Source organism: Pleurodeles waltl, chromosome 3_1 (genome assembly GCF_031143425.1).
Source record: "Pleurodeles waltl isolate 20211129_DDA chromosome 3_1, aPleWal1.hap1.20221129, whole genome shotgun sequence".
Lineage (NCBI taxonomy): Eukaryota > Metazoa > Chordata > Amphibia > Caudata > Salamandridae > Pleurodeles > Pleurodeles waltl.
Window position 1 is genome coordinate 622767083 of NC_090440.1, and position 25309 is coordinate 622792391.

At 43.2% G+C, this 25309-nt stretch overlaps 1 protein-coding gene across 6 annotated transcripts in view; it reads left to right on the forward strand.

The window, feature by feature from the left end:
• TSPAN4 (tetraspanin 4) overlaps positions 1-25309 on the forward strand; it is a 2368794-nt gene that overhangs the window by 504918 nt on the left and 1838567 nt on the right. The window lies entirely within an intron of this gene.

Sequence of the window (25309 nt, forward strand, 5' to 3'; positions counted from 1 at the left end):
ACTAAAGACCTCTTGGGGCAAATGATTGGAAATTGCACTTCAAGGGTTGAATCATCAACGTATTTAAAAGCTAGACTGATTATTTGTTAGCCTTAACATAATGTTTGCACTGTGAACACCTGGAAGGAGATCATTTATCTGGAAGATTTGTTTTCTACTTTTGGAATAACTTATTTCAACATGTCAAATATGCTTTCTTTGTATCGTTGTTGAATTAATATTTAGTTTGACAGGATACCTCTCTAAACGATAATTGACAGGAATAAGGAACATCAAAAGTACACGTGGTATATTGTTTCATGACTAATCAGGCTACTTATCTATTATGAATGACTTTATACTCAGAATATGTTCCCTCTGAAATAAAAGCTGGTTTTGCACTTTGCTTTATGTGGAAACTGGGTATCAGTAGAACACATTTATGCTCTGGTAAAAAGACGCATGGGAAAATAATAGAAAGCTAAACCTACAATTAAACAGAACCAGATTAAGGAACTAATATACGATTAGGCAGAACAGGGAAGTAAAAATGCAATTAAGCAGAACAGAATCAGGAACTTCGACAACCAACAGTGACGTTAAATGCATCGTTTTGGACCAGCAGAACTGGGTGAAAAGAAGATTGAATGTGCAAGTGCATAATTTGCTGGCCCACACCCTGAGTGCGGCCAATGAGAAGCAGCTTTCTCTAAACTGTCAGGTTCAGAGAATTCTCTGCCAGCATGAGACAAGATATGAGAAATTACGGTGGAAGCTGGCATAGGGGAGTGTGGAGTGGAAGAGGTCTTTGAGCATACAAGGTGTGAAAATTCCAATGTGGAGCTTGAATCAATAAAAAGCCTCCTTCTCACGTCATAAATGTCTGGAGAAGGGTGTACAACAACTGCAGAAGTCACACTACCTCCATATTGAAGATACTCTCCAGTTTTGCTACCATCATCGGCCAAATGGTACCCCTTCAATTGATTTGAGCTGAACTTCTCAAAAAGCCTTCATTTGCGAGTCTGCCTTGCAAAAGTAACTGTTCTTACCTTGGCAACATCGTTTCCGCTTCCAGTTATCCACGTCTTTTATTAAGCAATTTAGGTTCTTGTTTTGCTCTCCGGACAAACAATTCCATTCTGTCAACTTCAGAATGACATTGACTGTTTCTGACTTTAGAGACTTGGGGGCGGATTAAGAGTTTGGCAGAGGGTACTCTTTCACAACAGTGAACGAGTACCCTCTCTGCCAAACTGAAGGTATGCTCGGCTGATTTTCAGACGGATGGCCCTTAAGTATGTGAGCGATGGAGACTACTCTGTCTCAGTAGCTGAAATACTCCTCCAGTGGAGTAAGCGGTTGGTGGAGGTTTGGCGATTCGACCATCCCTCTGAATTAGAGTGGGTGGTCAAATAGCTAGTTACCTCATGAAAACGTGATAAGAGACAGTAAAACAACTTAAATAGTCCCCACACCATGGGAGAAAACTCCCATACTTTGAGGGTTATTCGTTTTTGGTTTTCCAAAAACCCAATCTCGCTTTGGGATTTTGTTTTTAAAGAAAACCATGTTAAAAGTTTAACCGAAGGTCCAGTGATATTGAAGATACTGACCGTCAAACAATCAATACATTGACGGGAACAACCGTGATGGAGGTTCCTGCCAGTGTTTAGAGATGTCCGCAGGGCTGGCAGAGGACCGTTGGTATGTAAAGTACTCGTGCATACCGATGGACTTACCACTGCCTGCCAAACTCTAAATAAGCTCCTTTGGCAGAGGTTAGGGGAAGCATGGATGTCATTTTGGTGTCGCCAAGGGTTTAAGCTGTGACCCAAATTTGCGGCCAGGAACACAGTGGCAGCTCGTCCTTAAGGATCTCCGTTGGGGCTCCACTCTCTCTGTTTTCTCTCAGTTTTTTTTTATTACACTAGTAATGAATAATAGCATATTATTCACTATTAATGTAATAAAAATGGGGCACAGTTAGTTGGAATATGCCTTTCCATGGCAGCTGAGGTAAGTGAAAAATGCTTTTAAATGTATGTTGTGTGCGTGCTTGTGGGTGACAGTATGTTTATGTGAGAATGTGAATGTAAGTATGAATTTGTGTGCATGTGTAAGTACGTGTGTGAGTGAAAGTGGAGATCAAAGGGCTTGTGATGTCTCTTCTGCTACCCCTGGCATTTTGGTGAAGTGACGTCTATGAGGGGGACTGCTGACAATGGATAACACCTAACAGATAGTGCCTTTCAGAAGGAGCTTCAGGGAGGAGCAAGGCAGCAGGGGAAATATCCCCCGGAGAACTCCAAACAAGAACAGGAGGCAGCAGAAGGTGAGTGAAACCTAGGAAGCAGATTGCAGTCAAACCCAGGAGGCACAGGAGATGGATGATACCTCTATAACAGAGGGCTCAGAGTGCAAGACTAGCTGAAATGCAAGGCATGAACTGAAGTAGCCTCTTCCCACGACCATTCACTAGGACAATAGGACTTGCAGTCATTCAGATACTGCAATTTCCCTCTTATAATTCTAAAGTTATAAATCTCTTGTACTTCAAATTCTTGAATGTTGCACACTAAATCTGGTATGGGAAGAGTGTGTAAATGTCTGAAACATTCAGCATGATAACGTTTCAGTCGGGATAACTGAAAAGAATACATTTTCCAAATTTGAGGTAACTGCAATTTAAAAACTTTAGAATTTGTGCTTTGGATATTTTACAAATGGTCAGTAGGATCATGGCTTGAATTTGTTGAGTGAAAGATAAGAAAGTAATAATTTTAAAGAATGCCTGACCTTGTCTCCAGTCTTGTGGAGAAGTATTGCAACGAGAATCAGAGTTGCGTTTCATTATTTTCTTTAACTCTTGAAGATTCAACTGTATTTTCTGTATTATGGGTTGTAACTGTTTGATGAACCTTATTGCTGCTGGTGCCAAGTTTGCTTGTGGGGCTCCAGAAGTGAAAGTTCAAAGGTGGAGACTCTGAAGAAAGAAAACAGTGGGGCTTGAGTAGCACTATGAAGGGTGTTTTTGTATGAAAACTTGGCTAGGGCTTAATATAATACTAGTCACTTTGAGTAGAATTATAGAAACATCGAAGGTCCAGCTCCAACTCTTGATTTAACCGTTGATATCCAAAGGACGGGGTTACTTCAATCTAGGGAGTCTTTAAAAATACCTTCCCAAAACACAGTATATGCTGTGGTTCTCAATCAGAAATTATGATTATGATTTGGGTTTAATCCATGTATACGAAAGATTTCTTATAGAACATTTTATGAAATGTTCTTAGCTGTTTCAAAGCCCTAAAACGAGCCACCTAGGAGAAGAAGTCAACATTCCTCATAATTACTCAATTCTCCTGAGAAAGTGGTTAGGCCACAATAAAGCTGATGGACCCACTGTTCTGATGTGCAGGTGGAACTGGTAACAGTTGTAATAGCCCAGATGAGCCTGCCTGGGAAACCTTTCCTTGGGCACAAACTGGGCAAGAGTTAACACACTGTTCAGCGTGTTTTCAGGTGGATGGCCCCCAGAAAGACCAAAGAATACATTTTTATGTTGACTTGATGCCTATATGAATTGCTACTGCTGAATCGTGGACAATGTAGCTTATGGTGAATAGTTTGAACCTCAATAGTTTATTGAGCCCCGAATGGGAAATGTCTCCACTCAGTACAGGCCAATTTCATTGCTAGAGCTCTCTTGGAAACACAAAATAGTTTCTCTCAGAATCAGAATGTTAGGCAAATAAAAGATCGGATGTTCCATCATCTTCATGTTTCTGCAGAAGAACTGCCCCAATCACTATTGGATGCATATGTTTAAACAAAGAACTTCCTTGTTGGATCAAGGTACCATTGGCTAGGAGCACAAGTAAAGGCTTGCTTTAAGTTTTTAAAGGCCCCTTTGGCCTGACAATCCAATAAAACCCTTATTGGATCATCACCTTTTCCAAGAGTCAGGTTATAGCGCTTGCTAGACTTGCAAAACCTTCCTTAAACTGCCAATAGAAGTTGGAAAAACCAAAAAACACACCGTGTCTTTTTGATATTTTTAGCAGTCGGTCAATGTAAAATTGCCGCCACCTTCTGAGGCTCCATGAATGTTCCTTGGAAATCCCATCTATTCCACCTTAGCCTGGTCAAACTCACTCTGGTTTACAGTAAAGATGATTCTGGTGGAATCTATTGAAGACTCGAAATACATCAAGATTGTAAGGCTCTGTGCTCTTTGAGTAAATGAAAATGTTGGCCGAAAATACAACCACAAACTGATTAAGCATATCAGAGAAGACGTGGTCAATGAACTGCTGGAATATGGATGGAGCTTTATTTAATTCAGAGAGCATGACCCAGTATTGCAAATTACCAGAAGGTTGTCTTCCACTCGTCTCCCTCATTTATACAGAGCGGGTTATGCCATATTCAGACTGGATAGGGTGGGTAGACCTGGAGGTGGTCTAGCTGTTGTACACAAACTGAAATATAATTGTCATATAGAATTGCTCAAGTGTACTAGCCTGTGTGAGGCTTTTAATGTTTCATCAAAATCTCACCCACTGAGTCATTTTCTGGCATCTTATGCAGACTTCTGAGCCCCAGGTTTTGTTCCCGACTGTATTCACAAACATCATTGAACCATATCTAGCTTATTATAAGGTCACTCTTATGGGTGACTTTAACTTTCACCTAGAGGAGACCAGGAGTACTGACTCCAGAGCACTGATTCATACTGTGGCCTCCCTTGGACTCTCACAAGTGTTAAGAGCCCCCCACATGTAGCAGGACATATCCTAGATTGTTTTTTTTTCAATTGGTACCAGGTTCCCTGTGCAAGAGGTATTACCTCTAACCTGGTTGGACCATTAGGCAGTAGCTTTTACCATTGATTGATTCCTCATCCACTCAGATCAGACACTTCACACACCACCATGATTCTTAAAAGAAACTGGAAGGGGGGTTTCAGCAGAATCCTTCTCATGTGCCCTTAGAAGCAAACCTTATTCTGAGCCTGAAGATGCAGGCTTGAGAGCCACTAAACTAGCAACCTGGCTGAGCTCTGCATCAGAGGTTGCCATGCCTCTCAAGAAAGTCAAAATACCTACGAAGGGACCCACAGCATCTTGAGTCACCGAGAGGTTAAGACTACTGAGGCAGGCCTGCTGTCAGCAGGAATGCAGATAGATGAAAAAGTATGAGGACCACTGTAACATTTTATATAAGAATGCCATTAGAGAGTATAAAAAAGCCATTAGAGAAGAATAATCTTCTGTATGAAGTCAATTGAATCCGCACGCTCCTCCAAAGACCATTTTAAAGTTATCGACCAGCCTGGGTTTCCTCCAGTTTCCTGGGAAATTTAGGGCTCAGCTGAGCTCTGTAACAAGTTAGCAGGATTCTTCCATTCTGAGGTTACTAATATTTGCAAAGAATTTCTACCAGAGGAGCTTTCATACTCTTGCTAAACTGCCTCATGGCAGCAGAGCTGCTCAGTCACCTTTGAGGCAGAGGAGTTACATCTAGTATCTTTGTCCTGGTTCCCCCATGCCCCCGACTCCAGATCAAACAGAGACTTACCTCCTGAACCTGGAATCTCCTGAAATCGAGATCTCCAGTAGAACCGTGCCCCCCCCGATTCTCCATCTGGCAGCGAGCACAATAGCTCCGCCTCTAATGGCTATTAGGAAGAGAGCAATTATTTTTGGGTGCTATCCACAGTTGTGTAAAGAAGCAGTGGTCAGGCCTCTTCTCAAGAAACCCAATCTTGACCCTAATGACCGGAAGAATTATCACCCTATCCCCCTGCTCCCTATCCAGGCTAAGGTCTTGGAGAAGCATCTTACCCATTATTTGATGGTAGATGTGAAACAACTGGGACTGCTGGACATCTCTCAGTTTGGTTTAGAATCCATAACAGTATGGAAACTTCCCTTATATTCGCAACAGACACCATCAGACATCTTGTGTATGTGGGCAGGCTGCAGCTTTGATCCTTTTGGGTCTGTGTGGTTTGACACCATCTCCCCTACCTTACTTACTGAACGTTTGTAGGTCTTGGGTATAAGGGATATGGCCTTCAAAAGTCTCACTTCATTCCTTATGGATAGATCCCAGATGGAGATCATTAACAAATTCAAATCTGATACTTTCTCCTTGCCATATGGGTCTCTCAGGGATCAATCAATCAATAAAAAAATTATAGAGCGTGCTACTCACCCGCGAGGTTCTCAAGGCGCTCAAGGCGAGCATCCTCCCTGAGCCCTACGCTATTCAACTTATGCATCTCTTCCTTGGCGAGACTTATCCGATCCTTTGGGCTGCAGGCTGTGTCATATGCCAATGACACACAGATCATTGCGTCCATTTCAAAGGACACGGAGGCAATATCTGCCAACGTCAACTGTATGAAGGAGGTGGCCTCATGGATGGGCAAAAATTGCCTTTAGTTGAATGGCGAGAAGACTGAGGTGCTGATGTTTGGGAGCCAATCATCTATATGTAACCAGAATTGGTGGCCAGACAATTTGAGGACATTACCCTCCACTAGAAACTCAGCAAAAAACTAGGAGTTATCATGGACAGTGAGATATCTTGGCATCTCAAGGTCGATCACCCAGTGGCAACCTGTTTGTGGCTCATCAGAACCATGCAGAAGACTCTTCCTTTCATTCCTTCCCCTGCATGGAAATAGGTGGCCTTAGCACTTATCTCATCCAGGACTGACAATTGTAACACACTCCATTCGGATGCTAACAAGACAACCTACCCGACTATCGAGAACATTTTCTTTAATTGCCCAGTGATTTTCAGATGGATAGCAATGTTCATGACACAATTGGGAAGAATGGGAGATTGTTCTGGTCACCTAGTTTATTCGAAAAGTATGGGAAACTAGCCTCAAGACTCCAAAAATTATGGTGTACTAAGGAAATCGATGCTATCAAAGGATACAGTCTACTTTGGGGTACCACATTTCAACATTAAGGCAACAATCACTTTTTAACTGGACTAGAGACCACCAATGTGTACCCTCCACAGCATGAATTTTCTCTAGAGATCCTTTCAAAATTCAGGGGATATTTTTCTTAGTTGCCTATTTTTCCTCCATTTATAACTCACTGACCCCACGCTTCAGAAGGGCAGAAGCCTCAGTTGACTTCCTGTTAGGAAATTCAATCTGGACCAGAAGAAGGAAAATAGAACATTTGGAATCTCTGGAAGTACCAATAAAGGGGATTGAATGTTCTTCTGTCATTTTCCCTTTTACAATAGATGGGTCCTGGTGTTTCCCAAATGCATCTGTAGATAAATTGTGCAGGAATGGATAAGATGTTATTTAGATCCACAGAAAATGCATAGCCCATTTCTATGACAATGTTCCTTTTGGATTCAGAAAGAGCTACCTGTGCAACCCTAATTTGTATTGGTTCTTCAATATTGGAGGTCAGTGGTTCTTCAGGAGGATTCTTCAACCTTCTAGGAAAGGTCAAAGAACTTCAAAGACCTGGAGTCATCTGGATGTTTGTGTCTCTCCCTCCTATGTTCATGCAGTCTATGTTCGATGAGGAGGGATAGGTACATTAATTAGAAAAGGTAGAAGGCTGGGTGCAAAAAACTACCAGCATCCCACACTTCAGCATTGGAATCTTTTCAGGACAGCCAGAGGGACGAGCATAGTGGCCATTGCAGCCACAGAAGAAGCGGCAGCATGACACATTCTGGATCCACAAAGCCATGTACAAAATTCTTTCTACATCTATTCCTTGGCCGATGTTAGGTGCTGGCTGGGTTCCTTGCTCTACTTTCAGTGACAGAAGTGATATATCCCTTGCTGGAGCCCTCTTGTACGCCAGAAAATAGTTTGCTATAAATACCCATTCACATTGTGCATCTCTGGCCTTCTTAAGTGTTTTCTACACTTCTAAGATTTCCCAAGGCAGGTTGAGTTGCACCTCCTGTATGCTACATGTCATCATCTCACATCCTGGCTTAAAATTTTGTTTACAAAAATCTATTGGGGTAGATTTTCTAATATTAATTCCAATGGAGTGATATTTTTACAAACCATGTTTAGAACAGTATATTTTTGTCAGACAGTATTTAGGCTACAATATTCTGGTGCCATATTCTCCTCTGCTGAAGCCAAGGAGGGTATACTGTGTGACTCCACTGATGTCTATTTGAGGTTAATTTAGTTGTATTAGGTTTTCATAATTAATTTCTGCATGAGTGAGAAGAATCACTCATAAGCGCATTTGATCAATATTGGCAGAGATATTAATCTTCTTCATTTCACACTTGACATAATAATAAACACAGTAACACGCTCACGATTAAGATTGTGTTGGCGGGGATCCCTTATCCTCAATTAATGGTGGGGGCTGGGAACCCCAGCACAGTCTTCAGGACAGCAAAACAAAGTCATCAATGAATTTTAGTAGGACTGAACAGCACCAGTCTCTCGGTTGGCCTGTCTGCCTTCCTTTACAGCATAAAGGCTAATTAAAAATTACATACATCTTAATAAAATTAACATACGTTATCAAAAAGCAAAAGATACACTAGATATGACTATAACATGACTGTCATTTTGTACGTTTTAGAATATTCTTAACGTGGGAGGCTTATTATTATTTTTATTATTACTTCGGAATATATAAAGTGCAATATTCACTCATGGTGAGTTATTTGGTGCTTTTGCGCTTCTTCGTGGTATCAGAGTAGAGGAGGATGAACACAATTGTTGGCAAAACAGCCAGGTTTCTAGTGATTTTCAGAGACCGTGTACCCCAAGTCATGACACTTTATGGTCAAACTTCTCTGGCATAGTCCAGTAGACATTTGCAGTTTATCGCCTGATCTTCTCATTCTGACTGCCCTGGTATATTTTCTTGCGCAAGAGACCAGTGTCCTGAGGCCCTTTGCGGATGCTTTACATGTTTTTGGGTGTTGCTCACTAAAATATTAAAGAGTCTGTTGGGGGCTAAGGATATAACCATGGTGATGCTACTCTTTATGATGAGTTACTACCAAACTAATATCCAGGCCATGCCTTGACAATGACAGGGGACAGCTGAACAGTATTTTATGGTTTATTTCTCTTTAGATGCACCCCAGTGGGAGACGTTCCTATCAGCTTTCTGTGTGTCAATCAGTATAGTGTCACATGCTTGGGCCCCATGATTCTAAGCAATGCATATGAGTAGTTATTGATACATGAGAGGCGGGGCACCTTTAGTTTAGAGCAGCAATGCTGTTTTGGGTTGGCCTTCCCTATTTGAAGCCAATACAATCCTGGCTGCCTGTAGCATAGCCAAAGCCAAACTCCAAGAGACTGGATGCTAGCACATGCCAGCATCCGCAATCCGGTGATGCTGGAGAAGCAAGAGCACAGCAGCAGATTGCCAAAAGCCTCTTGGTCTCCAGTGGACAAATACAGCAGATGTAGTTGATAAAATATTTGTTTTATATTTTAACCCTGTGTGAACCATTGTAGTGCACTTCCTGGGAACAATTCTCCAAGCCTGTCATCTTTCTGAAAGGGTTTATTTCAGGAAAATACAATTGCTCTGTGGAGTTGATCATCTACAATGGAGAGGTCTAAGCCCCAATCAATTATTATTTTTCTCGAGGACATACGTATGTTGGTGTCTATCTGCTTTATTAAAACATACTTGTTTTTAACATACTGCTTTGCTAAATGTGGTTGTATTTTGTGGACGTTTAATGTTGGAGTTAGCAAAACAGTGATCGCTCTCGGTCCTTTATGCTGATGAGGTTGGTGTCTAGAGAATTAAACACCACAAAGGGAAATTAGTATGTACGTTTGACACTGATGGTTGAGTGGAATTAAATAATGTTATTATGGAACTGAAAAGACCTTGTCAGATCGGTAGCATGTCATGACTGTTATGGTAATCAAAGGTTTCACGTGGAACGAGCAATACTTGTGTTTTACCTGTGTCCTTGTTGCCAAATGTGTACTAACTGCTGTTTCACTGTTCATAAGGTTGATGTAATTACCAATACAAAGTCTTGATTTCTTTCTGCTGTCTCTGCAGTAGAGCATTTTGCGTTTGTTCTTTATGAGAAAATTAAGATTATGAGAAATTAAATCCTAGTTTGACTAACATGACAACTTCCTTGCTCTAGATTTAAGAGTGGTGAGAGAAGACAAGGGTATGTGTTATTTCAGATCTCACATGTCTGTGAATGTTTGTCTGTAGTCTGCAGATTAAAATTTGTAATAGTGTGTGGTAGGTTGTAAAATGCACAGTGCTGCAATCCCACAGTCATTTGTAATGAATATTTGGCAGATAACATCGTATATACAGTTGTAACTGCTTTTAGGTGAGTGTCACCTGCAGTACAGCCATTACAGATGGAAGAGGCATGTGTAAAAATGCCAGCCCCCTCTTCTAAGCTCAAGGTTCACTGCTGTCTGTAGTGTAGTCCACGCTGGAGGCTGAGATGGGGTTTCATAAGGTTTCTATGCAAGCACGGTAGTGTACAACTTTTAGTTAAGTTAATGATGAACCTTAAGAGTGGGCTTCCCGGGTTTCAAAGCAGGAATCTAGAGAGCGTTTTTTGCTGGCCAGTCCTGGTAGGATTGACAAGACTTCTATTGGCAGACAGAAGACCCAGCAATGCCATTCTCTACAGTGCGTGAGATGGAATGCACAATAAAAGCATCATATGCTGGTGGCAGGTGGGCATCATCTTCGTGCACAGAAGAAAGACTGTAAAGACGCCATGCTGCAGGTCAGAAATGAAATGAAGTTAAATCAGCATACTCGTCCAATCAATTAATCTCTGCTCTAGCTTGTAGGACTGCCTAGCCAGAGTTTGAGAACATTAATTATTTGAACCGAATAGATTACTAGACTGCGGCTCAGTGTGTCACTGTTACCTACGCTGATTCAGGCAGGAGCATGTGAAATATAATTCAGTAGTTTTCCATAGCATTAGAACAACGCTATTATTTGGTTTTGACACGATGAAACATAAATGCCATCCTGTGCAAATGTATTGCAACGGATAGTTACTGCACTCTGATGGAAGATGGTACAGCCTTTGATGAAATGTGCTGCAGCATGTTGGATGCCTTTAAGGATTTCCAGTCCGCAGTCTGGGAGGCCGTGGTGAAAGGTGCCGCCACTATCCAGATGCACGTGTGCGAGGGCTTGAATAGCAGTTCTGAAGTCACATTCTGGACATACGGACATCACTTTTTTTTAGAAGAGAGAGCTGGTACAGTGCTGGCTTTGTTTTTGGCAGTGTGTTGAGAGCCAGGTTGATATCCAAGGTGAATCTAAGTGACTGGGTATTTGGTGAAAATTGGGGTTTGAATCAGTCAATGTTCATGTCATTGAGATAGGTTTGTACTATGCCTTGCTCTTTGTTCTTGGCAAATAACAGGGATTCCAACTTGGTTGGGAGCTTCAGATAGGTGTGGAACTTCCAGGTCTGGAAGAGGCGCAGGCATTGTTTGAGGCCTTGGATATCTGGGGCAAAGGAGACTTTCAGGTAGAGTTGGTACCACTTGCATATTTGTAAATCTTAATGGTGTTATCTGTGAGGAGAGCACCAAAGTGCTCTGTGTGGCGACTGATAATGACAAGAGACAGTATGGTACTCTGGGGACTCTGCAGGTGATAGGAATCTTTTAGGACCTTGCGTGCATATGTGAATAAATTGGATTTGATTCGAAAAATAGGAGGAGAACCATTGAAAGACATTGTGAATCCCATTGGAGACTAAAGGGGTGTGGGTAAGGATTGAACGGTCAAAGGCAGCAGGGAGGTCCAGAAACATTAGGAGAGAGAGGTCATCTTCAGTGATTAGGAGGGCATTATTTATGGTCTGTAATGAAAGGTAGGTAGTTGGTAAGTTAATCGGGTTCTAATGTCAGTTTGTTAGGAGTGGGAGAATCTGGCCTATCTTGAGAGCTTCTGTGAAGGAGGCATGGTCATTAGGGGTAGGAGAGCTTCCCCAGGGAGAGCATTGATGAAAACAAAGGTAAAACATCATCTTCAAAGAGAGTGGCATTGAGGAAGTTGAGTACGTCAGCAAAAACTGTGAAAGACAGGGCTTATGACCTACAAACAGGTCATAAACGTTTTTGGCTGGATATCCATTAATTTTAACATTTCTATGTGAAACAGTTTTCTTTTAGTGGTAGTGGTACAGGGAGGGTTTTCGCTTTTGACTGATCCCTATATGAGGAGTCACTGTGCAGACAGGATTACTTTCCTTAGTTTCCGACAGTCAGAGCATTTTACCATTGGTGGCTTAGCCATTCTTTGAGCCCAAACATAAGCACCAAGTACACCTGTAGGACTTAACCCTTAGGTTAATGAAGTCAAGCAGCACAAATATTACTCTGGGAGGTGGCGTGAGTAGAGACTCTGTTGGCAATTCATAGATCAATATCCAGGCAGTGTTTATACCTAAAAATAAAAAGAACTTTACTTCAGTCACACAACCCAGTCCTGTATGTACAGCTTTAGAGAACAGGAAAAATGCAGTACACAGTTATCAATGTGGCAGTTAGTGGTTAGGGTAAGAGGTATTACTAGTTATTGGTTTTCCCAGTGTTAAAAGCTCAAGTCTAAGCCCTATGCATGAACTGGTGGGAGTAAGTCTTCGGACCCGTCCTTACTCCACTCACTGTAAGATAAGGTATGTAACAGTCTCACAAAAAATGCCTCATTTCCTTTGAGGCCATTCCCCTGCTCTGTACCTTAGACTGCATGTCTGGTCCAAGAATATCAGTCTCCTCTGTCCCAGCTGCGGGTGAGGTTGCACATCTTTCAGTGGTGTATGGTCCTGCACTGCCCACCAACTGGGTCAGTCTCAGCCCAGCTGACAGTTTTGAGGCATCTGATTTCGCATTAAGGACACAGGTTGGTGCTCCTTTGAAGAAGTTAGGTCCGTATCCATCCTGGAGAAATAAAGGCTGCGCTCCACTGGCGTTGTTTGTAACTGGGGTTGTCTCACTGGTGTTTCTTCCTCAGGCACAGCCATGGGTCTCAAACTCAAAGAAGATGAAGAGGCTATCACATTCTCAATGATGCTCCAACAGAGATCAGTGGAAAACATACAATTGCAGTATACAACTTGCAGTAGTACTACTCTCTCACTGTGCTGGGATTTGGTTGAGGTATCCACCATCATACTGTCTCAGTTCTTCAGATACCCATGCCGTCACAGTCACTTTCCTTCTTCGAATGCTGCGGGCCACCGTGTTTCAAGGCCTCACGACTTGCTTGTTTGGTGAAGATTTATCCCTGGGTTGCAGCCAAGTGTGTTGTGCTGCTTTTGCCTCAGTTCCCGTAAGACCTCCTTTTCAAAGCAATATCTTCTTTGTGCAAGGGCACCTTAAGCATCCCTCTGCAGCAATCAGCCAGCTCCTTCCCTTAAAGCAGTCCTGAAGCTGGCCAATTTGCAGAATGTCTAGTTTCCTGATCCCAAATCTGTTGAAAGGGAGTTGACCATCAGTACCACCATTCATGTTACATAAAAAAAAAATCCTTGGTCTCCGCTGGAGTGGGACACCACGATCCTGGTAGAAAATTCTTGGCACACCAACTGATAGTTTCTGCCTCATTTCATTTTAAGACTGCAGGCAGAGATTGTGTGTTCCAGGGGTCTACCTGTGGAACAGGATTCAGGTAGATTTTGCCTTATGCTTATTCCTCCCTAACTGCTCCAGCCATAATATTTGCCTTTTTCAGGTGTTATCATGAAGGTGAGGTGGAGCTGGAAGCCACCGGTGAATATAAAAGAAAAACATAAACATAAAGAAGGGAGAAGCTATTTTACTTAATTAATGGTTACCTGGGGGGGGTAGCCCTTTCATGGTGCAATGAAGCTGGAAAAGGTAAGGGAATTTCCCCATGTTTCAAAAGTAACTTGTGTCTCATATATTTGATATTCTGGAGTCTAGTGCACTACAAAGTATCTCTGAAAAGCCTTGGAGAAGCCCTGCAATTCACACTGCTGTCCGGGGCTTTTTCTGTCCTCCATCTGTGTACCAATTCAGTTCTTGTGGAGCCCCAGCAACAAGTAACAACCAAGCTTAACTCACAGCCCCCAGCACAGAGGAGCTACACATAGACAGGCAGTATCCATGTTCCACATAAAGTAAGTGAAAAACCTGGCAGCGGAACTAGCAAAACAACTGAAAAAACTCAGAAGAGACCAATAGGCGACTCTCCCAGACAGATGACAGGACCAATGCCTGTCCACTATGATCTGCTGCTTCCACCACTTGCATTCCTCTAAAGGCTAGTAGGCTGGTGGTAGTCTCTGTAAAAGGGGGACATTTTGGCATGCTGCTCTAGATCACAGATCCCTGCTCTGGGTGTATTCAATGTCACAGGAAGCCCTCGGCACACATGCATTATGCTTTTGTGTGCTGAGGTGATAAAGTAAAAAATCTCCAGAACTTGCGAAGGGGAGCTTGAGGCAGGGAAAGGCACCTTCCCAACAATGTCCAAACAGGCATCATAAGCAATAAATCAGTTTATTAACTACATGAAAAAGTAATGCTAAGTGCAAAAGGAGGCTGTGATTGTATTGGCACTGAACAATAATTTGGAAATGTACAGAATGGTCCCTCAAATGGGTGGCAACCCTAGAGGTCTGGGACACCAACTCCGGAATCAGTGGTATTTCAGGTAGTATTTCAAGACTGTTATAAATTGGTCCTCTGACTGTCGATTGGTAGTAAGAGACAGCTGTAATTGAAGTGTAGAAGGCCACTTGGGCCCTTGAGTGCTGAAACTGCTACACCAATAATAACTAAGCGCTGCATGAAGCCTTAAGTTGACTAAATCATGTGATCCTGGGTTTAACTCCCTCTGAATTTACTTCTATTTCTTTCTTTATTAGAATTACTTTTAATCAAGTCAATAATGTTGGCTTTTTGGGTGTGTTATTTATCATTTTATGTTGTCCTTGTTTAGTTTTTTAGTCTGGCCAGGTGCAATCTACCCATTTTTTAGCCACCCCTTCAATTATAATGGTGCAGTCAGATCTTTCATAAAACACTTGAATATGCAACATAAGTTTGCGTACTGTGAACTGTTGTGCAAGGCATGTCACATGAGTCGCTCAGATGCTAAACCCCCTCTCTTGAAGGGAAGGCAAGAGAATGGAGCTGCTGTAGAAATAAAGAGACTTTTGTTTTTACGACAGGATCTAATTTTGTTTTTGGCTTGTGCGTGAAGGACAGAAATAGAGGTCATGGTAGGGACCAGTTTTGATGTTCTTTCACAAGGTCATGCCCCAGCTAATGATCTGCCTTAGCCCCTTTCCCAAAGCCCGACCAGGGGAAGAAATACAGAAGGGGCTAATGGAAGGAATCACTGACTCTAGCTCCTCCCTAGCCATGTCCATGAGCATGATCCGTATTTTCTGTAGGTGGCGAGGAGGAGCGGTGGGTGGGAGGACAGCCATAGCAGCATAGCACCCTCATCCCATCACCTCTCCCACTCCACCAACTGAAGCAGTTAATCAGAGAGGATTGTTTCTAGTCATTTCCCTTCCAACCCTCATTTCCTGGCTCATTTCTTCTATTTGTGTGGATTGCTCCTTCGTTCCACAATACTCTCCTGTCCAAAACGAAATCATTGTGAAAGGAAGGAGCAGTGTGTGTCTATACCCCAGAAAGGAACCAGAAGTAATTGGGGTTTTTTCTTACCCATGGAGCATGATATGGGGCATATCACACAGTGAAATATTGTGGAATCTTGCTAAGGCACCGAAACAAAAACCATTCCTCTCAAAATCCTTTCTCTCACGGTGCTTACCTTTCCATGAGAAGCATTGTTAGAAGAAGGAGCTGTATGACAGTGCCCCAGCAACAAGCCTATTTTTTCCTTATAATAAGAAACAGACAGAGAGGGTTATTTAGTCCCAGGCAGTGGCCTACCAGTTCATCAGAGGCCATGACCTCTGTTCCATTGGCAAAGGACTGTCAAGTGTATTCGGAAATCCCCAGACACCTGGTGATAATTTCTAAATCCTTCAATGCAGCCACTGGTACGGCTGTCACACTGAAGGAAGACCATGTTTCTTTCATCTTCTCGTTAAGCTATATTATTTTCCAAGAGCAACCTTGTCCAAGTGAGGATTTGTTTCTCGAAAATAAAATACTAATAACTCTGAGGTTTAGGGACTTTTCTCCTTGCACGTCGAGACCAACAATGATTTCACTGCCCAGGACCAACATGCCTCGATTTTTAGAACTGGGCGGTAAATCAAGTGACTTCATCCTGCCCAAAATAAAGCACGTGACCAGATGTGTGTCCTGGTGCATTTATGACGGGCGAGCTGCCGGTCACAAATTAAGAGCCAACAGAGTCATGTGAGGCTCTGTTGGTTCAAATCTGGTACTTCCCCAACTGAACTTCTATTTTACAGAGATTCTCCGCTGCGTCAAATCCTAAATGACCACAAATATTTAGGTTTTGGTGCTTTATAGTTACTTGCAATTTAAGGGGAACACAGAAAGGAAAAACATGTGAGATACCAGAAATCTATACATATCTGAAAAAATGAATTAAGTAAAACGTTCTTTGATTACCGTTGCCAGGGTTTCCCATGAGAGGGAAAAACAGAAGTACAGAACAAACTTATCTGTAACTTTTTGCACTGAAGACTGATTCACAAAAATAATGTGTGCCATTACATCCATCAGACGCATACAATCACAGAGGTATATATAGTCTGTAATTTGTTCAGAAACTCTATATGCACAGAGCCAACCATTGAGCTGTGGTCCACAAAGTTTTTTCACTGTTTATTGACTATGCATCACTTGTTAATGTATTTGAGGGTAAATGACAGCTATGCAATTTTGACATGCACGTATGAATCTGAGTTTAGTGGAAGAAGTCATTTGTCCCACTGCCAATTGCAGATTACCCATAAGATCTAGCAATTCTGGGCTGTTTGTTAAAAAAAAATAATGTTTTGTGGATGCTGACTTAGAACAGTAAGCAAAAATGTGGAGCAATTTAATAGAGAATAGCCTCCAACGTATACTATCACACGTTTTCGTACGTTTCTTGATTATAATGCTTCCTCACATGTGTGAGCGAGCTGAATATCAACACGCACATGTAGGGTACCTGGGGAAGGAAAGGCCCACAAAAGCAGCAGTGGAAAGCTCAAGTAAAAAGTTTGGAATTACGTTGACTTTTGGGCTATGAGTATCTGAGGTATGGGCTATGGATCAACTGACATCCAGGGTAACCTACCAAGCCCAGACATATTTGAAAACAAGGGACTCAAGTAGGGTCTACAGTGGTGTGGCTTGTGTGGATCCCACTATTGGCCTTACCCAGAATGTCTTGCAAATATTAAAGTGTGGGTGAAAAGTTCAATGTCCTCACATTTATGTGGTAGGCTGGAAGGCATTTTTGTGCTTTTGGAAAATGATTTAGAAAACTATGACATATATCATGTTGAATACATTATTTTGGTCATCCAGTCACGGTGGTGGAAGTCTGGCAACCAGCGACAGAAACGTCAGGATATGTAGATGTTGAAAATATATGGTTGTGGCACAAGGGTGATACCTGCACCAAATTACAGGTACTATAAACCAGCTGCTTTTGTAATCTAAAGGCACGAATTCCAGTGTATATATCTTTTGAGCCCCAAAACCCATGTAAACCACTTCTATCTCATTTCCCCACTTTGTATTGCTCCAATTAAGTTACACCGCCCTCGCGCATTGACCTGATGCCTTTACCTTCTAGTTGCAACCTATCATCCTATTCTACAGTACATTTGCTTTGCAGGTTGACTCAGGCTACCTATGTCCACAAAGACTACAACCTGATGTTTTCTGCTTGTTTAAGGTCCATAACTTAAACAGGAAGGAGGATTTATATGGCTGCTGTCTAAGTTTGGCAAACTAGTATATGAAACACAGACCTGCTCGCAAGGGAATGTGGAGGCCCCTTGACAAAAAGAAGGTGTCAAAAGTGAATATGTCAGTGACAGAAAAGTGATGAAATACTCCACCCTAAAGTCCTTTACCTCTTTAGAAGGGAAAACTATTACTAAATATTAAGGTTATAAAAACAATATCAAAATGCTAAAAGCAGGAAATTAAAGGCAAATGAAACTAATATTCCCCCCAATTGCTTATTATTTGTGGAAATCGCTTGCAAGATTCTAAAGTGTATTAGTACAACAAACAAACTCGGAGCCACAGAATACCGCGCGTTTTAAGATGGTCGTGAGATAAACTTCATAATAAGCGCATTGTGCATCATGTGAGAAGTTATTACATCATAAACAGGTACAAGGCCGAAGACTGTAGTGCTAAGGAGAGTTGAGCACTGGTTCTTTGCTACATAGCAGCAGACGACAGGTTACGGTGACATCAGAGGTCACCTCTAATAAGAAATAGTAGACCAGTTTGGACATTTTCCTCCCCACTCTGATTTCGATGGCAGAACAATCTGTAACAAGTATGATGAATTGATATGGATACTACTCATAAGTTAGATCTGCTCATCTCAAATCCCATGTTCTACAGGTCCTTGTCCTCCCCCCACACCGTGTGGTGAACTTAGTGCTATAGAGGGCTACACAAGTGACCCACAGAGCATACGAGAGTGGCTTTGTTGAAAGTATTATTACCCTACGACGAACGAGAAGTCGGCATCTGCTCATGCACTGCCATGTCACTTTACCTGTCTCAGGATTGTTTTACACGCCTTTTGAATTGAAATGGACATCTGCTTATATGCACCTGACTGGTCTAGGTTTGACCTTTGTTTTATTTTACTTATTTGATGTAGCCACTTTAAAAAAAGGTAATGTGAAGAATATTTTAGAGAAGGATTACTCTACTAAAAAGTATTGCATTCAAACTACTCATGTTTGAAAGTGATGAGAAATTCCAAACCAAGCCCCTTTTTTGAGCAAACATGCTCCCAAACACAGGGAATCCCACCATGCCTGCAAGAGATCACTTCTTATTTTGGCAGTGCCCCAATTCTAAGCAGTGAATACGGTTGGGCACTGCAGTTCAGGGGTGGTTTTAGGTAGCTTTTTTCCATACCTCTGCTGGGACAGTAGAATCCATGTCAAGTACCCAAGTACAGAACATCAGATGGCAAGTCGTTCTGCTCCCCCTGGGGGGCAGTTGAGGTCAATAGCCCCTGATCTGCTCCCCTCGGGTGCAGAAAGCCCACTAGGCTCCAGGGATTGCTTTATTCATCAAGAATGGGCATTGCCGGTCCACCATCCCTTCTTCAAAAAATGATAGGCACAGTCTTTCAGCCCTACCCCCGGGGGGTGGCTGATGGGAGGCAGAAAGCCCACTGGACACCAGGGAAACATTAAAAAACAAGAAAGGGGTGGGGATGCCTACCACCATGGGGATAGTTATGCCTCCCCAACTGAAGGGGGCAACAGTCTGTCTGCCCGTCCTCTCCCCCCAAGCAAGAGAACCTCAAACTCTTTTACGTTTTCATTTTACATATGGACCAAGAGGGCTTGGCTAACTCCCAATATTGCACAATTTGCAGTAGTGAGCGGCTGCACTTTTTGGACTTGGGAAGGCTGCCACCTGGAAAACCTGCCAGACCCAGGCATTTTTTTAAAACTAAACATCTTGGGGGTCCAGGATGGTGTGCTTTACATGCAACCCACACCATTTTCTGACCCACAATGCCCTGCACACCTCCCTCTTTACCTGAAATCACACATCTTCCCCAACATTTCTGTGAAGGAAACTTCTGGAATCCGCAGGAATCCACAAAATTTCTGCCACCTAACATTGCCCCATCTATACTGATAAAAGTTCTACCCCACTTGTGTGGGTGCCCAAAGCAGAGTCAGCCTAAAAACATATGAAAAAACTGCCCTTTTGGACCTTCTTTGAGACTCCCTCAATTTCTACACATTTTTGGCCCTGCTCTGTGGCAGGTCCTTCTCTGTGGCTAGGCCCATCTATGCAAGTGAGATATAATTTTTATCGGGAGACAGAGGGGAACGCTGGGTGGTAGGAAATTTCTGCTGACACAGTGAGTCCACACAAAAATATGAGGAAAAGGTGATTTTTCAGCTAACTTTGAGGTTTCCAAGAAATTCTGGATAAGAAACTTTGGGGATCCACACAAGCCATACCTTCCTGAACTTCCAAGAGTCACCTGGGTGTCTATTTTGCAAAAATGTGCAGGTTTCCTAGGTTTCTCTTAGTGCCAGCTGAGCTAGGGCCCAAAATCATATCTAGACACATTGCATACAAAGGGTAATTTTTTCGTGGAAAAATTTGATGTGTCCATATTGCGTTTTGGGATGTTTCCTGTTGTGGGCACTAGGTCTCCCCATGCAAGTGAGGTACCATTTATATTGGGAGACTTGGCGTAACACAGAATAATAGAACAAGTGTTATTACCAACTGTCCTTCTCTGCATTTGTGCCTTCCAAATGTAAGACAGTGTGAATGAAAGAAGTAGAGGTAGGCAGTAAACTCCACTCCGCTGGCAGAGTTCACGGAGTTTTGCCACACTGCGCTCTGCTTGGAGTGCGGAATTAGGGGCAAGAACTTCACTGACTGCCGCATGGCAGAGTTTACCACCCACACGTCAAGACAAGCTGTCTCCACCCATTCTGTGAATAATTCACCACATACAGCTATCCCAGACTGCTCAAAACTGGGTGGCACTGCAAACCTTAGGAGCAGGGCTGTTAAAAGATAAATGTAGACTTTAGAACCACTTTATAAATTATGGGTGGCTCACTATGATTGGCTGATGTATAGTACTCCAGTCAGAGGTCCTCTTACACCTTAGTGGTCTCCATACCCAGTCAATTCTTTAGAGTATGTTGTACCGCTGGATTGGTGGTTATGCGACCCGGAAGTGCCCAAATATGTGGGCACCAGCAGGGTGGAGGGTGGCTGTAGCATGCGGCTCCAAACAAGTTGGCTGTAGTTGTGGGCATTCCAGAGTCCCCCGGGGGACGCATCTGTGCCATAGTTTCTGTCTGGCGATGTAGAGCTCCCTGGCACCTCACATGAGGCTTTTCTACTCCGAAGATTCCTTCTCAGTGACACTCAAGCAGTGCAGGCAGACTATGTAAAGCTTAGTGACAAGCTCAGTGAATTAGGAACTATGTCGTTTTTTTCCAGACATGAGAGAGCTGGTAGTAGTGCGGGTCTTTCATGAACAAACAGCCTAGTGTTCAGACACATGGTATTTCCTGAGCTGAGACAGGTACCCTTTGGCATCTGCGAGCCAGGACCTCAAAAATAGTTAACCAGTCCATGGTAGGACATGAGGATGGAAGTATGCATCAGAATGTTTTCCCCTGTATTGTTACTGCTGTTCCAATATAACCTCAGGTCTCAGGAGGCAGAGAAAACTTCTACATCTTTCTTTGGCAGATGTTTTGAAACAACAAAACAAATAGTTTGTAAGGCATCTTTCATTTCACCTGTTTAAGAGGCATGTTGTACACAATAGTTACTTGTTTTGCCAAACGCTGGAAATGAGTGCCATTGCTAAAAAAAAAAAAAAGGCTGCTGTGCAGTCTTTATTTTCTGTCAGAAAGGTTGGCTTTTGTACAATGGCATGGTAATGGCATGCTACTGCTAAATGAGCTGTTTGTGAGCAGTGTGCACTGCTCTCTGTTGTGAAGATATCAGGCTGATGCCTAGGAGAGAGTTGCTCAGCCATGTTTCATTCTGGCACTTGTAGTCCTGTATTACATTATGTCTTCTGACATGTGCGCCACCCCTATTCCTGGTTTTGTTTTAAGCAGCACTTAACTGCCAAGCAGGGCTTCCTTTGAAGGTGTTTTAGGGATTGTTTGAATCCGAATCATGGAAAGAAAGCCCTCTAACCTTGCACACCTGCCTGCGAGAGAGAGATTCGAACATTGGATAAGGCTGTCTGTAAGGTGGTGGTCTGTTTGTGGTTGGTATGTATGTTGTTGTGCCGGTATGCTGGGGCAAGACGCACCTTCCTGTGAAGTCAGGAGAAGGCAGATGCTCGTCTCCTGTCAGCAGCAGGTCGTACCGCCCAGAGGCTGTCATGCCATGGAGAAAAGATAACATATCCAGTCCCGGCTTACTGCTCTCTGAAGGGGAGAGGTGGGTGCGGTGCGTGAAGGGGGGGGGGGTGCTGGGAGTTGGGGAGAGGACCATTTAATAAAACACTCTGTGCCGCTGCACCGCTCCTCTTTCCCTCGTCACTCTAGACACAGGCTCGCAGCCTCCCCAGCGGCCAATCCTGATGCTGCTCAGAGCAGCATTAGGATTTGCTGGGAGCTCCCAGGCAGACTGGGAGCCTGGCCTGCTCTCCTAAGCCAGCAACCCAGTGCCGGGCTGAAGAGAGCACAGTGCGCATGTGTGTTTGGCCTGCCCGAGATGTCTGGCCAAACACACATGCGCACTGAGGTGAGTGCACAGTGCACTCCCCTTGGCTCCGTCATCCCCCATGGCCCTGCCCTTTCATAATGAAAGAATAACAAACATGGTTTATTATCCTTTTGTTGTAAAAGGTTTGCAGTTGCTGCTGCTGGTGGGGGGGGGGGGTGACATTCCTTCACCATAGTGGAGGAGCCGCCCCTGAACATATCCATGAGGAGTGCAAGGTTCTGAGCACCACCTCCTGGTGGCATGGTGAAGAAGACCCAGTATCCCTTCTGTGACATCACAGGACTCCTTTGACAACAGTGTACTTGTACTCACAGTGGCTTGGCAGCAAACAGGGCTTGCTAAGAAGGTAACTATTGAGCTCTTGTAGGCAGACCCAGCCCCCTCCACTTGTGTATTTTGAACTCTGTGCTCAGCAGTGCACCCCCACCTGCCTGAAATTGCCAGACTGCACAAACCTGGATTCAGGGACTGATACTTCAACTGCCCTGTGTTTCCGCTTGCACGCCTGCTGAAATAGAAGGCTAAGGTGGTGTGTGGTGCATCTTGTTCTGCATGAATAGGTCTAGTGGCATTATGCGCAGGGTCTAAAGGTGACATTGCTTAGTGTGTGCTGACTGCTGAGGAGTATACAGGCTTCTTATTAAAACAACACTTTGCTCTCACAGGGATAAAAGTTGTGTCATTTCAGAGGGCAGTGGGAAGATGTGTGCGTGTTTCCTCACGCTCTGGACATGCATACCCAAGGGATTTACTTATCTAGGGGTGAGTGGAGCTCCACGGAAACTCACTTAGTTTTTATGCAACTCTACAGAATTTTGCAGTGTACAACTCCAGGAGTTCTGCCTTAGAAATAAGTCATTTTGAGAAATGCCCTCTAATTCACATGCTTGTATGGGTACCACAAATTCAGATATGTGCAAAAAACACTGCTTCTAAACTCCACTTCTGGTGTCCGTTTCGGAAATACATAGGTTTTCTTGATACATATTTTTCACTCTTTATATTTTACCAAATCAATTTCAGTATACCTGCTATACAATGAAAAACCATTGCGAGGTGCAGCTCAATTATTGGCTTTGGGTACCTAGGGTTTTTGGTGAACCTAAAAGTCCTATTTATCCCCGCAACCAGAAGAGTCCAGTGGCCGTATCGGTATATTGCTTTTGAAAATCTTCCTTAGTTAGAAGTTACAGATTATAAGATAGACACAAACAGCTGTTTTTCAACTCAATTTCATTTTTATTTTATTTCAACTGTTACTTTCCATAAGAAAACCTTGATGGATCTACAGAAATGACCCCTTGCTGAATTCAGAATATTGTCTACTTTCCAGAAATGTATAGATTTCTGGGATCCACCAGTAGTTTTATACCCATTTATAACACTAACTGGAAGAAGGCTGAAAGCACAAATAAATAGGGAAAATGGGCTAAGTTCCAGTAAAATGCCAAACCTGTGTTTTTTTTAAATCAAGTTTGTCTGTTCTTGAAAGCTGGGAAGATAGTGATTCTTGCACCACAAACCCTTTGTTGATGCTGTTTGCAGGGAAAATAACAGATGCTTTGTTCTGCAGCACTTTTTTCCTCAACGTTTAGCTATATTTTGCCCATTTTCTCAGTCCCCTCCAGGGGAATTCACAAACTCTGGGTAACTTTAGAATCCCCAGGATGCTGGAAAAAAAGATACAATTTTGGCATGGATACCTTAAGTGGACAAAAAGTTATGGGGGGACTAAGCGTGAACTACCCCAAAAAGCCAAAAAGTGGCTCTGCACTTGGAGTGGAGGAGGGGGGTGGAGACCTAGCAGTGAACAGGTTAATAATAAGTTCCATGCTACGCTGTGCAGGTGGCACCTACCTGCACTTCAGAGAGGGGACAGAGATACCCTTGCAGGCAGGTGCAGTGAGTAACTGCACCTGCAAGCAGGGGGATGTCTAGAGGGGGGTCCATGGGCACACCCTTTGTTCCTCCACAGGGTTTCCCTCAGGGGGCGCACTGACACTGACTGTAGGTGTGCTTCCTCACGGCTTGTTTGCCTTTGCACCCACGTCCATAATATGGCCCCAGAGTCACCAGTATTGCAGAAAGGGTTGGAAAAGTGTCTGCGGCCCCCTCTGTTATAACAAAGTGCCCTGGGGCACAAAAAGCGGGTGCACCCACCTGTTGCGCTAAAGGGGACTTAAGTAACATGGCCCCAAATTCTGTACGTTACAACCTTTTTTTTTTTATAGGAGGCACTTGCTGCACCCAGTAAATATCTGTACGCAGTAGTGTCACTATTTAACTCTGGCAAATATGTCGCCACCATCCAGCTCGTTCGTAGCTTTGGATTCATCACGGCTCTACAAAAACCTTTGGTTGGGGGGGGCCTCCTGGGGGTAACCTGTGCGAGTTTTCGGAGTTTACTTTTTTTTACACCACTTTCAGTTCTATGATTTCACTCATTGATGTATAGTTTGTTCACTTTACGGTTTGTTTTTCTATCATAACTGCATGCCCCTGGAGGCTCAACAACATGCACTGGATGAGCTACTCACTCTAGAAGCAGCTTTAGAACCGTTTAAAGCGCACACGTGCATTTGATCAGCGTGAGTGTATGTGTGCATCAGCCGAGCCACCTGCTCTATTGTGCAGGAAACGGAGCTCGAGTCTGGGAGAACGCTTTACTCTTTGCAGAGTGAAAATGCCAGCATTGTTAGACATTTGGAAAAAATAGCATGACATTTTTGGTTGAAGCATTGGAATTTTGCACAGTTCTAATAATGAATGTAGCTGCTAGCTTTGCAGTGGAATGTTATGCCCTTAAGAAGTCAATCCCCGTTTATGGTCCAAACAGAGGACAGAGAGGGCCAGATTAAGTGCAAGGGAGCGGCTATGGTGTGCCTTTGGCAGCCCGCCTGTCTTTTATTG